The sequence below is a fragment of the Silurus meridionalis genome, chromosome 7 (assembly GCF_014805685.1).
Source record: "Silurus meridionalis isolate SWU-2019-XX chromosome 7, ASM1480568v1, whole genome shotgun sequence".
NCBI classification, from domain to species: Eukaryota; Metazoa; Chordata; class Actinopteri; order Siluriformes; family Siluridae; genus Silurus; species Silurus meridionalis.
Window position 1 is genome coordinate 19,224,912 of NC_060890.1, and position 15,454 is coordinate 19,240,365.

Genomic DNA, 15,454 nt, shown 5'->3' on the forward strand with positions numbered 1-15,454 from the left:
TAAGGAAAAGGACATATTCCAAAATGGCACATTTTTAGTCATGTGACACAGTAATTTGATTCATTCAACAACAACAACAAAATTAAAAACAAGATGGTGGATGAGGATGTGCTACAGTCGGTTGCCTGCTATCCAGTTTGATATCACTGTTAAATATTAATGTCAATTTAAACAATTTTCAGATTGCCTTGATTGAAAGAGATTTTTAGGTGCTTCATTTTAGACCAAGCAATTTAGGTAGAAATACAAAAGTGTAGAGAGAGCTTTTAAAGAATAACATTTTCAGATCTATCTGGGTTAACCCGGCTGAAAATTCATGATAAAAACCATTTGTATACATTTTAATATTTTCAAATCCTTATCATTTGACTTATGTTAACTGAGGTGCTGCATTCAAGTTTGTCAAATGTTGCTAAATCTGGAAGTGCTATTGTTTTTGTACATGTTGAAAGATGTAAATAGCAATACTATATGCCTACTGCTATTCCCATGGGTTTAAATAGAAAACACTGATTACTGAATTACTGAGTATTTGAATTTATTGGCATATACTTTATTTGTTGTTGCATATTTCTCCCTGAGAGATGCACCCTACTCCATAATAGGTTAGTTCAGTGTAGCCTTACAATGTAGTGTTGTGCATTAATGTTGACATTATTTTGACAAAATAATTAGCAAAGCTGTTCGCAGATTGGAAAATCTTTAATTTCTTATCTTACTGTGAAAAATTGCACTCAGCATGATGCTAATTGGAGTCAAAGTCTCATGAGACTTACAAGTTTCCACTTGTCTTCATAATAAAACTTCATTCACAGCTTCACTAGTTCTCACATGCAGAGTGGTGAGAAAAAAAAAAAAAGAAACACATTCAGTTTAATTTACTCTGCATTTTTTACTTTTTTTTAAACATCCAGCATACATCCATTGCAAATTTGTACCTTATAAAGTTGAACTTTTTTATTTAATAAAGGTTACTCTTACTCACATAATCATGGTCCAGGATGACCCCCATAAATGTATTATTAACAAATTTCCCAAATAAGATGAAGTGGTCATTCAAGCTGTGAGAGTGACAGAGCAGGGAAAGTAATAAAATATGTTGAAAAGTTTTCTCTTATTAAATATTTAAACACCTTAATTTGCACGTCAGAATGACAACCAGACAGTCAAAAGATAATTTTCCAATTATCCAGCCAATTAGCTCCTGGCAACTGGCAGTTTCAGGATGAACACATAAAAGAGCAAAGACATTTTTAGGTATATTAGAGCTTCAGAATGCACACTGACAAAAATTTCATTATTAAGTAAGAATTTACTGAACTGAAGTTATCTTTTTTTGAAGGCCTGGTTTAAGTGACAGGTTTATCATAATAGAAGACCATATATAAAAAATCATTTAGACTTTCAAATGTTCATCTTTATTAAAAAAGTGCGATTTCTTTTACATTGGATAAAACAGATTTATGTAAAAGCAACCTTATTTTTAGGATCAGATCTATTATAGTATCTAAAAAACAAAGGTTTAGATAAACATTAGCATAATACAAAAAAAAAAAAAAACCATTAAAAAAATACACCTAATTGCTTAGTTAAATCCAGCAAATTGATATCCTTCCACTAAATAATTATTGCAGTGATTACATCAATGTTTGCTGCAGTTAAATCCTAAAAAACCCAACAACAACAGTAGAACTCAAAGTAAGAGCATTTCCAAACACACAATGAAATAAAAACTTAAACAGCTGTGTAGCCTTAAGAAAATCACTTATCAGTAAAACTAACCAGGAGAAAAAAGGCCTCAATTTACCAGGGAACATAAAGATTGGACTCTGGAGTAATAGAAAAAGGTCATATGGTCTGCTGAGTCTAGATTTACCGTGCTCGAGAGTGATGGGCACATCAGGGTAAGAAGAGAAGCAGATGAAGTGATCTTGCCTATGCTTACCATACAAGTCTGTGGGGAGAGTATTATGATCTGGGGATGCTTCAGTTGGTCAGGTATAGGTTCAGCAACATTATGTTCCCAATAAAATTGATGTCACCTGACTACCTGAGTATACATAATAAGCAGGTTTATCCCATAAAAAGAGTCCAACCCTTAACCCTATTGAAAATCTTTGGGATTAGATGGAGAAGACTTTATGCATCAGTCTGACTATCCGTTTATCAATACATGATCTTGGCAAGAACATAATGCAACATTGGATAGAAATAAATTATGTGAAATTGCATCATTTTATGGGAACAATGTCATAATATGTGCCATTAAAAATAATTATATTAAAAAAATGCATAAATAAAACTAAATTTTGGTGTGTGCAGTTTTTTCCTTGGCCAGGCAATGTATATGTGAGTAACCTGACTTTTTAGGTAGTGAAAAGTTTCACATTACGGCATGAAATTGCAGTTTTATGTTTGATGATATTCTCTAGATGAGACACAAGGTATTATAGATAAGTTGAATAAAGCCTTATTGGTGCATTCCAAAAGGCAAAACAAAGATCATGAAGCAAGATAAAGCGGTCACAGATTGATTGAATCCATTTGCAAATGTGGAAAAGTCAACAGGTCTTCTCCATCACTCCACCACTCTAAAACATAGCTAGAAGTAAATGTAGCAGCTTCAGGCTGTGTGTGCTAGAAGTCCATTTTGGCTCCTCAGCAGGAGCCCAGACCCTTTGGTTTCCATTTCATGCATCCATCTACACTGATACATTATTGAAATTGCAAGTGATTCAAGCCATAATATATAGTGGTGAAATAGCTGAGAAATATCGCCCGTGCCCTTGCAAGTCCCCTGGCATTGTGATAAAATGTATGCAAATGTACACGTGAGAGAAAAAGACATTCATGTGGGATCTAATTTCAGCTAACCGACATGTGTGCCATTCAAACGGAGTGTTTAAGCACAAAACAAACACGTCTAAAAGCAGGTAAATGGTCATATGCTGTTGCCTGTGTATACATTACACACACCTTTTCCTCAAATATATTATCACTGACATTCAAACATCCTTAACGACTGAAAACACAGTGGCATAGTGTGTGCATGCTGAACAGGTGGAAAGCAGCTAGTAGACAAGCAGTGTTTGTAATGTAAGAGATGAATCACAACGTCAGCTAGTAGCGTGTCATGGGAAAGGAGTCGCAGGGGAAATTAAATGAGATTTCATTTGAAAGAGCAGCTCAGAGGTATTTTCCCCCCTTGATGAATGAAATTCACAAGCGTTTGGGGTTATAGGAATTTTAAAAGAGTCCAGAGACAAAGAGAGACAGATAGGAGTGAAAGAAAAAAAAACATACATTAGGTACATTAACACTGAGTCCAGAATCAATACTATACAATAGAAGCAGGTATAAGTAATATTACATTAGTCTACATATCTAGGTCCAAATTATATGCACACACTGCATAAAAATACAAAAGGCATTTCAAGTGATCCAACAAAATGGATACTTTCGTGAAAAAAAGTCAATCATAAGACTACACTGCTTTTAAATTACAGATTGAGATCTACACTGCAACTAGGAACTAAGTAGTATTACATTCACACTATTTAAGAATTAAATATTAACAATAATTAGTAATAAATTCAAATTCCAAGGTCACCATCTGACATACAGATAAAATGACTATGAGCTTTAGTGAAGTAATAAACATACACAGAGTGATGTCTTTATGCAGGAAATCTCCTTGGGATTGAACACAGACACAATTACTCCTGCGAGGTAATAAATCTATTCTACTTGTTTTCCAATAGTGTTATAGCTTTTGTCAGTTTTGAAGGACCATGTGCAAATTGGCTCAGACTGATACATAGATACTTCAAAATGCATGATGTGTTGACCACTGCCTCCTCCAGTCATGTATTTTACAAATATCCTGGCATCTCTAAAGTGTTAGAGTAGGCTACTTTGCACTAAATAGTAGTTCTTCATTAAGAAGCTAAGCACCATTTGAGGAGCTGATTGCACCTCTCCTGGGATATACATACAGTTTTTTTATTTTTATTTTTTATTTTTTTCTTACTCCCTGCATAGTTACCCATAATTATTTGAACAATTTTAAAATGCTTAAGTTCAAAAGGCAAGCAAAAAAACTTGAATAAGGCTTTACAAAAGAAAAGGAATGAAGAGAAAAGCCACTGCAAACACCAGCTCTTTCAACATCTCATGTGCTTGACTGGCATACTGATATTTACAGTAATAATCGCAAGCTGTCATTCATCAACCGAGTCATACATGATAAAACAGTGCTGATGTTTCCTTTCTTCACTCCCTTATCTGATTTGGAAAAGGCAAGAGGTTTCTGACCTACCCCTCTCAATACAGTCTCATCTCATAAGGTGTGTGATGAAAGCATGTTGGAACATTAGGAAAGTTCAGGTTTAGCAAACGGGAAATATGAGCTCTATCATTGTATGGCTGCATATTAGTCAGTGACATTGTGATGAATAAAACGCAATAGAGTGAGCCTATCCAGGGATATTAATATGTTTATTAATTAGATGGAAATGAATGAATAACAACAATTGAAACATTTTACAAATTTCCTGTTATCACTCTTGTTGTTCTGTCACTATTCTCTCGTTTCTCTCATATTCCTATGAATCCAGGAATCACATATTAAAAAAACCTCTTGACTGTTACAAAATGATGACACTTAAGAGACGTGTACATGCATGTCTTTCTTTGTTAATTACCAACAAACTACTATAACCAGTTACATATTGGCCTCATATAATGTTTGATAGATAGACTGCTATGCAAGTCTCTGTAGATGTAATACATTAGAACAAACACATTTGTATAAACCTGATTTAAATTGCAGCTACAAATACGGTCAGTGCTGCTGTCATAAAAACATGAATCAATACATTTCAGATTAGAGCAAAAATAATAGGAAATGTACAGTGTAAAGGTACACTATGTATGTGAGGAATTTACATCTGGGCCTGCTGATGGGGTGAAATGAAATCTTCCACAAATCTCATGAGAGAGAAAAAAACAACTTTACGATAAAAAGCAAGCACTCCAGCACTAATTAATAGTTTATCACTGAAACACTGATTAACACTTATCTTTAAGCACTTGAAAGTAGTTACTGAATCATTTCAAAACTAAATAATTTGGCTCCATCATAACGCTAGATCCAATCTTTTTAATCCATTGAGATATGCCAGAAGATCCAGAAAAGAATAAATACTCTGTACATACTACTCTACAGAAAACTGGCCAAGCTTTGTGAAGTGATGAAGGCAGTTGAAGGTCTCACTTTTGTAAAGCAAAGCAAGATTGCAATGCTGATTGCATAAGGCTATAAAATATAAAGTCTCATCATTCATGAAATATGCAAAAAGTCATGTGCAATGCTCCTCTTTATTAGTAGCATCTGTTCTTGCATTATTTCAGCATTACCAGGAGGAAAAGGCTGTGGCCATAGCCTGTGGACAATGTCCTTCACAGAACTTAACTTCTAAAGGTTCTTTCTTTATGACTTTCTTTACTCAAGTCTGACAGGAAATGAAACACATGCACAATTTTAATTAACACTTTTTAGGGTATAGTTCTACATAGCTATCAATCACAGTTTAGCAAGATACCCTGAAACATTGTTGTTCTAAAAATTTTCTATCCATGACGAGTTAATAAGTTTTATTTTAGGGGAACGAGAAAGGGGTGCTAAGAATATTTCTTTATTCATTTATTTGTTTGTGAGTGATGTTTAGCAAGTAATTTATATTAATCATGGTGCTAGTAGTATTTATATGAATCAGGTGCTTGTAGATCCAGATCCTGTCCAAGAAATGCTTTAAGTTATTCACCCTTTCTGAGATGCCAATCCATTACAGAATACATAATTGCATTTTAAATTTGCCAATCCATCTATCTGCATCTTTTCAAGAGAAGATTCAGAAAACATAGAGAAACCTGACAAGATGAGAACATATGAAACTCAATAAAACAAACAATAGCCTGAGCTCAGGATTTTGGAGATGTGAGGTAGCAATGCTGCCTGGCATGTCACCATTACTATGTTTAAATGTTGAGGTATGTGCTGCAGTTAAAGCCTTTAGTCCGGTAAGGTTGTTGTAACAAATTATACTTTCGTATTGCGTTATCAGAAATGTTTCCATGATGAAACCATATATATGGAAATGTGTGAAAAACAGCAACGGAGTGCTATTACAGAAAAATTCAGAATTGTTTTATTATTATTTATTTTACCAAATGAAATGTATAGAACATTTAGGAGAGAGAGAGAGAGAGAGAGAGAGAGAGAGAACATCTGTATGGTTATATAACTGGCCCAGACCACAACATATATAGAACTTCTAATGGACCTCAGAAAAGGAAACAAATATAAAGCAAATCAATCATAACAGAGAAGTAATGAGGTGAAATCTTCTGACTTTTTTTTTGTTTGTAAGCAGCGTGTGTGTGTGTGTGTGTGTGTGTGTGTGTGTGTGTGTGCAGCTAAATAAATGCAATCCATTCACTATGAAAGCAACTGACATACATCCAATCAACCCTATGCTACATTATAATACTTTCCTGGTTCAACTTCTCTGCTTCCCTGCCTTACGTTTACATTACAATTTTGCACCTCTTCCTGCATTTGTGTTGAAAAGGATGCTCTTCAACACAACATTTCTCCTTTTGCTAGATAGTACTAGCTATTCTCGGAAAGGTTATCACATACCTGATGCTCAAATAGAATGCGGATTACAGATTTAACAGAAGGGTGGTTAAGCATGCCGAACCAGCGGGAGGATTATGTTCATGCATTACTGCAGCATTCAAACAAAATAATCACCCGAGGAGATTTCTTCACTGACATTTTCAGAGCTTATCCACACTCCCCAGATATCCACACTGTTAATTTATTTGGATATTTGTGTACAATTATAAAACAAATTCTTGATTTAAAGATATCTTTTCTGCAAATGTCTAATTAATTCATATAAATAGTGTCTCAATATAGACTCAATGAGCGTGCAGGATATTTCATTCATCTTTATGGCTTGTGATGACAAACGCGTTCTAAATAAGAGGCCAGACATTCCCGTAATATTAATCACCAGTGGATTTAATGACTGCGGTCTTGGTGAAATAAACTCCATCACATGGTCTGGCTCCTGGTTCTTGGCAAATGTATCGGAAGCTCATTTCCTGCTATTGGATTTTTAATGGTTTGCCTTTTATCAGGAATTTAGAGCAGAAGGAGCTGAAAAGGTCATAGCTCCGTCAGAGTTTATCAGTGGTACAAAACATTTTGCTCTGTTGTCTCAGTTCAGAGGTGATAAATGACAACGGCACAAACACACACCCTGAAATGCATGCACAGTCGCCCGAACTCCATTCTAAGCTGCTCCATCATCAGTGATTAGATCTTGACAGAACTGCTTGCTAATCTTTAAAACGTTCATGTATCAAATTCTGCTGGTTACATTTTATACTTCATAAAATTAATGTTCAATGCCTCAACAAAGACCTTTTTCTCACCCTTATACAGGTTCTGATCAAAAGCTAGAGTTTTTGACATAATTACATTTCATGCACTTGTACTCTCGCTAAACTTTGTTTCCCTCTAAGAATTCAGTTCCATTAATACTGCAACATATTTCAACCTTTAAGTAGCATGACTGAGCAGGTGTGTGATTACTGTGTTTTACCACATTATTTGCTTACACAGAAATGAAAAATCTATTTAATCAAATCACACTTATAACAAGAGGTTAAAGACAGCGGTAGTAGCACACAATTAATTTTTTTTTTCATTGAGCACTACACTATTAAGAATTGTTCAGTTGAAGACACCTGTAAATAAGCAGCTCCTACATTTTTTAAATAGGATGAATATATAATTAAAAATATAGTTGTGTTGGCCTGAACCAACATTAATATCACAAAACCTGATTATATTCTGTTCATTTATGCTACAGGGATTGAGTCTGCAGAGTTATTTGAATGAAACTGAAAGTTTTTTTTTCCACTGTGTCTCATCCTAAGACATTTTTATAGTTAATACTACAGCATTAATTCTGATTGGTCAGAATGTGCTGTAAGGGAAAAAATTGTTTTTATAATTCATTGTTTTTTTTCATTGGGGCTTGCAGTGAGGATGTATGAGTGAACAAAAAACAATGATAAGGTGAGAAACCAATGATAGGGTAAAGATTTTGGTGACATACTGTATAAAACATTATTTCATCTCCAGTGTCACCACTTTGCAAAAGTCAGAGATAAAGCTTTTACAAAGTGTTCTAACATATGCAAGTTTTCAGGATAGACCGTGATGAATGATTGCTTCAGTAAAGAGAAAAAAGAGAGGCTAGGCAGGAAATTTCTATTTCTAGCTTCTATATAGAACTAATAGAAATAATCTATATTAGGGAAATGAAGGACATTCTCTTATTGGAAACTTTTTTATGTAAACAGAGCACTTCACTGCAAAAAGCAGATATTCAGCATGACTTAAAGATCAGCTGTTTCATGGATCTTGTCTGAGTAACTATAGGCATGTTCATCTTTTAGAGCTGAATTTAAGTGGCTTAAAGTAAACAGTTAAAATTTGTTAGCGGGGTTCTCAAGGATTCATGCTCAGGGGAAGTGTTTGTAAAGACGCTAAATTCTGATACAAGGACAATCCGAGAGTTACTCTTTAATGCTAAAATGCTGACCAAATTATCTGCAAAATATGCATTATTAAAGAATAACATGCTAGAAAAGACTCAGTGCTGGAGTGTTATAATACAACATAAAGTGAAATGAACACAAAGTGGAATATTTTTGCATAACAGCTTAGAGTGATGTGTGTTAGTCTTCTTATATATTAAATAAATAAAAAATATAACCATAACTTCTGTGTCAACCACAGATCCATACATTTATGCAAATATGTGATCTGCTTAGAAATGCTGAAACAGTTGTAATGTAGTATAAATAATTGTATACAGTATATACATGCAATAAAAACACTTTCCAATAAAATTTTTAATCCTACCTGTCTGATCGTTACCATTTTGTAGACTTAAATGGAGAGCTATCCAGATTAATGCAGTAAATGATGGGGTGCCACAAGGTTCAGTTTTAGGACCCCTGCTTTTAACAATATGCTTCCCTTGGGAAATATTATTAGAAGGCATGGGATAAGCTTTCACTGTTATGCTGATGATACCCAAATATATATCTCAACAAAACCAGACCATACAGCTCAATTTGCTCGGATAACCGAGTGTGTCAAAGAATTAAAAGATTGGATGACATAACTTTCTATTATTGAATTCTAATAAGACAGAGATGTTGCTCATTGGCGCAAAAACCAGTACTCAGAATTTCAACCTGCATTTAGAAGGATGTACTGTAACTATTAGTTCAACAGTAAAAGACCTGGGAGTTCTTTTAGACACCATGTCTTTTGAAAATTATATCAACCATATTACAAAAACAGGATTCTTTCACCTTAGAAATATTACTAATCTAAGAAACATGTTGTCTATATCTGATGCAGAGAACCTCGTCCATGCATTCATGACCTCCAGACTGTACTATTGTAATGTATTACTAGGTGGTTGTCCTGCATCATTAATATACAAGCTACAGTTAGTCCAAAACGCAGTTCTCACAAGTTCGGGAAAATATGACCATATAACCCCAATCTTATCATCCCTATACTGGCTACCTGTTAAGTTTTGAATCGACTACAAACTACTGCTACTTACTTACAAAACACTAAATGGTTTAGCTCCCATGTATCTATCCAGTCTTCTAACACGCTACACCCCGTCATGCTCTTCTAGTAAGCAAAGTCCACTAAAGATGGTAGAGCATTCTCACATTTAGCTCCTAAACTTTGGAATAGTCTTCCTGACAGTGTTCTTGGCTCAGACTCACTCTCCCAGTTAAGTGCTGATTAAATACATCTTTTTAGCAAGGTCTACACATAACATACATATCATAACCTTGTGCTCCAGTACATCAGATTAAACACATTTTCAACTTGTGCTTGTTAATATTATTAACAGCAGCTACTTTAAATCCTCTCCTCTCCACTGCTTCTCTTTCTCTACCCATCCCGAAGCATCCTGAGGTTATGCCAGCTGCAGTCACATCCCACCTTTGGACATCCCACCTTTGGACTTTGGAAATTATGGACTTTTAAAAAAGTAAATGCCGAGCCTGCAAACATCCCGAAACATCTAGAGACGTACCAGCGCCATTTGGATTCCACCTTGTGTGAAATTTGGACATTGGACTTCTTTAAGTGTTTAAGGGCTCTGGCACGGAGAAGCTGGTGTTGGATCTATGATGATCGCAAACGTTGAGCTATTTTATAAGATGCTTGGTAGCTCCTGGTTCCATAATCTCAAATGACTGTATAAGACTGTAGTAAGGACATTACTCACAATTTTACATTCCAATGCCCATATTATTTCTCACTCCCCAGTGTTCTGTATTGTTTAAAGATTTATAATCACACTTTTTTTATCACCCAAATGAGGATGGGTTCCCTTTTGAGTCTGGCTCCTCTTAGATGTTATGAGGAAGAAACCTTAAGAGAGTTTTTCCTTGCCACAGTCGTCATGGCTGCTCATCAGGGATAAATACACATCGTTGACCCTAACTCTTAAATTCTGTAATGCTGCTTTGAGACAATGTCCATTGTGAAAAGCGCTATAGAAATGACTTGACTTGACAATATAGGTACACCTATAGGCATATAGGACTATTGAGTGTACAGTTATATAGTTATATATACAATTCACTGTACAGTTACAGTGTATAGATATTACATGTGAATTATACTATATAAATAGATTATTTCTATATTTACAAATACAAATGCTTCAGGAGAAAAAATTAATAATCATTTTGAATGAATCTTTGGATGAAAATAGGGAATTTTTTAACGCTCATGTTCTTAGTTTATGGTCTTCAAGTCATTGAGCTCATATATTACAAAAATGCTGGGGTTGCATCTATTCCTGTAAAAATATTTGGCAAAAGCTTGACTGTGAGGAGTAGTTTCTGGAGTGGCAGTCTGCAGTGCTAATTTCTAGACATTGCGCTCTCTGATCAATACTGCATTAAAGATTCAGCCGTCTGAGTCACACTGTAATGCCAAAAGGAGTTTGATTCAAATTAGGGGCACTTGTAAGGTAGCTTTCAGCCATGCACGCCATAATTGGCACACAGCATGATAAATAATGATAGAAGTATACATGGTGATAACTACTTTTTGTTTGGTCACTCGCTGTTAAGTAACAATTATCCCGAACATGTGAGCATGTGTGCAGTGAACTTGGAAAGAACTCAGATTCAGGTTCACTTAGAGATATAGTCTGAAATAACTCAAATGGCACTCAACATCCATGGTGAGCAAAAAAGCATCTCATCATGCCAAATCTAAAGGCAGATGTGAAGAACAGGAATCTCAGGATACAGCGAGGCACACACACACTCACCAAAATGTGGAAGATGTGGCCTTTTTCTATTCTTTAACTGTCCAGATTTTCTGATTAATATTGTATATTTAAGAGGCCATATGTGAGTTCAGCAGACATTAGTTTTTTTTTTTAATCTTATTCAGATCTGTAAATTTGTCAACTGGGTACAAAGGAGTTATGGCCATGACATTTATACATATTCTTTATGATCTTCAACTTCCCAAGATGCCACATGCAACTTTAATCACACAAGACTACAAAATATATATAAAGTGACACGCTATCTTTTTTCTAGTGTTGGACATAAAATCATACCAGCAAGAAAGATGGCTAAAGCCTGGAGGGTTATTTGTTTACGGTATATTGTGCAGGAGAACGGTGGGCTGAGCGGTGTTGGTGTGTGCATCAGTGTAAAAGACTTGTTTTGTAATGCAGGGCTCAACATGCACACATGTAGTGTCTCTGAAGTTTAGGAGGCTGACATCTCCGCACAATGCTGGAGGGTAAACTTTTCTCAGGGGACTATGTGTAGCGAAAAAGTGAAACAAGTTAGTTTCAGGAACAACAATCTCCAGAATTCTGCTCATCCATCATCAGCCCTGCTTGCTGTGTCTTGGCAGTGCTGCGTTTCGTCCCCAGATATGACGCCAGCTGGGAATGGTTACTGCAATCATTCCCCTCCAGCGGTGCCTGTGTCTAGCCAAATCTGTCTCGCCTGCAAAAGCATCCGCTTTTTGTTTTATGTCATTCTTTGTGCCTGCTGATGTCCAAGTTGCCCGATCTGGTTTCCTGGCATCTTAGAGGTAAATGGTACCTGACTCTGGCGCCTGGGGACTCATTTCTCAAAGCATGCACAAAGCAAGTTCTAATTTCATATGCATGAACCATCATTTTGCATCTATATTACACAATAAATCTAGATAAATCCTACACAATAAAAAAGTATATCTGCAAAATTCATGGCTACACACATTTACATTAAAAAACACAACCTCAAAATCACCATATATGGTGATTATATAATGATTACTGTATATGCTAAATAAATAGCTGCATATAGGATGATTTAACATCATACATATTTTATGACTCCATTTGTGTGTGTGTAATCTATTGCCTGAAAAAACAAACTTAGATAAATTGTCTTTAAAACCCCTACAGTAGAAAGGGCTTGAGTGCACCAGGAATGCTATAGCTATATAGGGTGCTATAGATGACTGTAGAAAGGACATTACTCATAATCTCACACTCCGGGAAATCATGGTAGTTCTCACTCTCTGGTGTTTTGTATTGATTTTAAGATTTAGAATTACACTCTTGATATCACGCAAATGAGGATGGGTTCCCCTTTTAACCCTGGTTTCTCTCAATGTTTTCTTTACTCATAATATCTAAGGGATTTCTTTCCTTGTTACAGTTGCCCAGGCTGCTCATTAGGGATAAACACATAATTCACTTTAATTCTTAAGTTCTGTAAAGCTGCTTTGAGACAATGTCCATTGTGAAAAGCGCTATAAAAAAAAAAAACGTAAAGAAATTAAACTATGACCACCTTGCTTCTCGCCTCTCCAAAGTGGGCTGAGATGCTGACAGGTATCAGCTACAATGGCACTGGAAAATCAGCATAAAAAAATCCGGCATGCCAACTCTTTAAACATGGAATTATTAAAATTATTGTTCAGATGTGCTTATTATGAGTTTACTTTTATTCAATTTGTACTTTTTTCAGAGAGCTATGCACAATATATTCCCATACACATAGTACATGATCACACACATTCTATACATAGCATGTCGTATCGAAGTTTTATGCACAATATTGTGTATTATGTTTAATGAATGGGAAATCTGAACTCAATAAATGGAACATAATTTAAAAAATATAAAAGAAGGATGGACATTTCCCAGCTTGTTGCTGCTTTCTTATAATTTGATACATATATTAAGCAGCAGTAAGACTAGAATTCTAAGCAGGTTCAGCAAGAATGTTTAAAGCAATAAAAGACCAGGAGCTGGCGAAGAAACGGGGAAAAACAAGGTGAGAAAATAGATCAATTTGAAAAAAATAAACTTTTTACTGAGGCACTGTTTCTTAGTTGATATCACTAGGAAAGGGAGGTAGAAAATAAAAATTACAATTGCACCATTTTAGGTTCAGCAATGACTCAAGTTGTTTGCAAAGATGTTGTCCCAATGCGATGGGATCGAGAAAACCTGTGCGAGACATAACTCTCCTTTTTTCTCACAACCTCGCTCTCGTTCAGTATCCTATTTACCATTTTCCTGCTGCTGCTATGTGTAGGGTTGGATGTCACAATAGAACTGCTTATTGTTTTGCACAATTTACAGGCTTGCCATCTCTTATTCGGCTGCAATCACACGGAACAGAATGCAATCTTCAAAAAAACAAACAAGCAAATAGGATAACACCATGGATCTTCGTATAGTGATGTCTTTCGGTATAATGGCTATAATACAATGAACACTGTAAGTGCATAATCATCCTAGCAGTCTAATACAGTGTGCATTCAGAATGTATTCAGACCCCTTGGTCACCTCTTACCAAGGGTGGCCAGATCTAGAAAAGAAGTGCTGGTTGTTCTAAGCATATACCATTTATGAATTGAGAGATACTGTGATCTTGGGATCCTTACATGCAGCAAATATATTTTTGTAGCCTTCACCACACCAGTTCAACACAGTCCTGTCCCTAAGGTCTACAATCAGATGTTTTTTGACCCAAGAGCTTTTTTGCTCTGATATACATTTTCAGCTGTTAGAAAAGCACACACCTGTCTAAATAAGGTCTAAGTCCAATCATTTGCATTTGCCACAGGAGGACACAAATCGAAGTGGGGGATGATCCATGATGATCGGATGCACCTGAGCTAAATTTCAAGTGTTATGGCAAAATGTATGATTTTACAAATTTATATATACCAGTATGATATTTCAGTTTTGCCAAGTTATCACAAATCTTGCTTTGAGTATAGACTGTTGTAAAAATAAATACATTCATTAAAATTTGAGACAGCATTTTAGCATAAATCTGCAACATAACAAAATGTGAATAAACGAATGCTTTCTGAATGCAATGTAAACACCTTCAATACCAAGATTCAATACCTTCTGACCATTCAAAGGAGGTGGTAGCTCAGTGGTTAAGGCTCTGGATTACTGTTTGGAAGGTTGGGGGTTCAAGTATTGCCAAGCTGAGACTCTTAAGGCCCTTAACACTCGGTGCTGTATCATAGCTGACTCTGTAATCTGACCAAAGAAAGAATTTCACTGTCCTGTACTGCCTATGTCACATTTTATTTTATTTCTAAAGCTCAAATTCTTCCTCCAACATTTTTAATTCTACAGTATGTTTTAGGACTTGAAAATCACAACAATATGTCAGATGTATGATGTATAAATCTGGAGTACTATTCACTAGTATGGCTTTGCATAAGATTGTGAGGCAGCTTCAGACTTTTCCTCTTCTCTGAAATCCAGAAAACTCCAGAGATGTGTTATATCACAGTGTAAAAAAATATAGCCAGGTGGAGTCAGTCACACTTTAGGACACGCCACCTTAATCTTGATGTGTTTTCTATTTCTATGTTCCAATGAAGAGAAGCAAACGTGCGTGTGCATTTGCCAAGTCCTCTTACAGAGATAAATTAAAGCCCACAAACTTAATGTTGCTTAAAATGAAGACACTTCATCTGGCTGACTGGCAGTATTATTCTAGCTGACAGTGCATTGGTCATTTGGCAGATGGGAGGTGGTTGTCTCTGTGCATCATGCAGCTCGTTCCAATTAATCACAGCTCTATTTACACATGCAGAGTAAGCAGGCCAACAACAGTGTGACACAAGCTCCCGTATTGCTCAAATGGGATAATAAAACATTATGCAGTCCAATTTTTGTGATTATGATTCTATTATTAAGAAAACAAAAAAAAAAGAATAACAGCCATGTTTATCCTTACATGCACACTTCCTTTCTGTAACTAATTT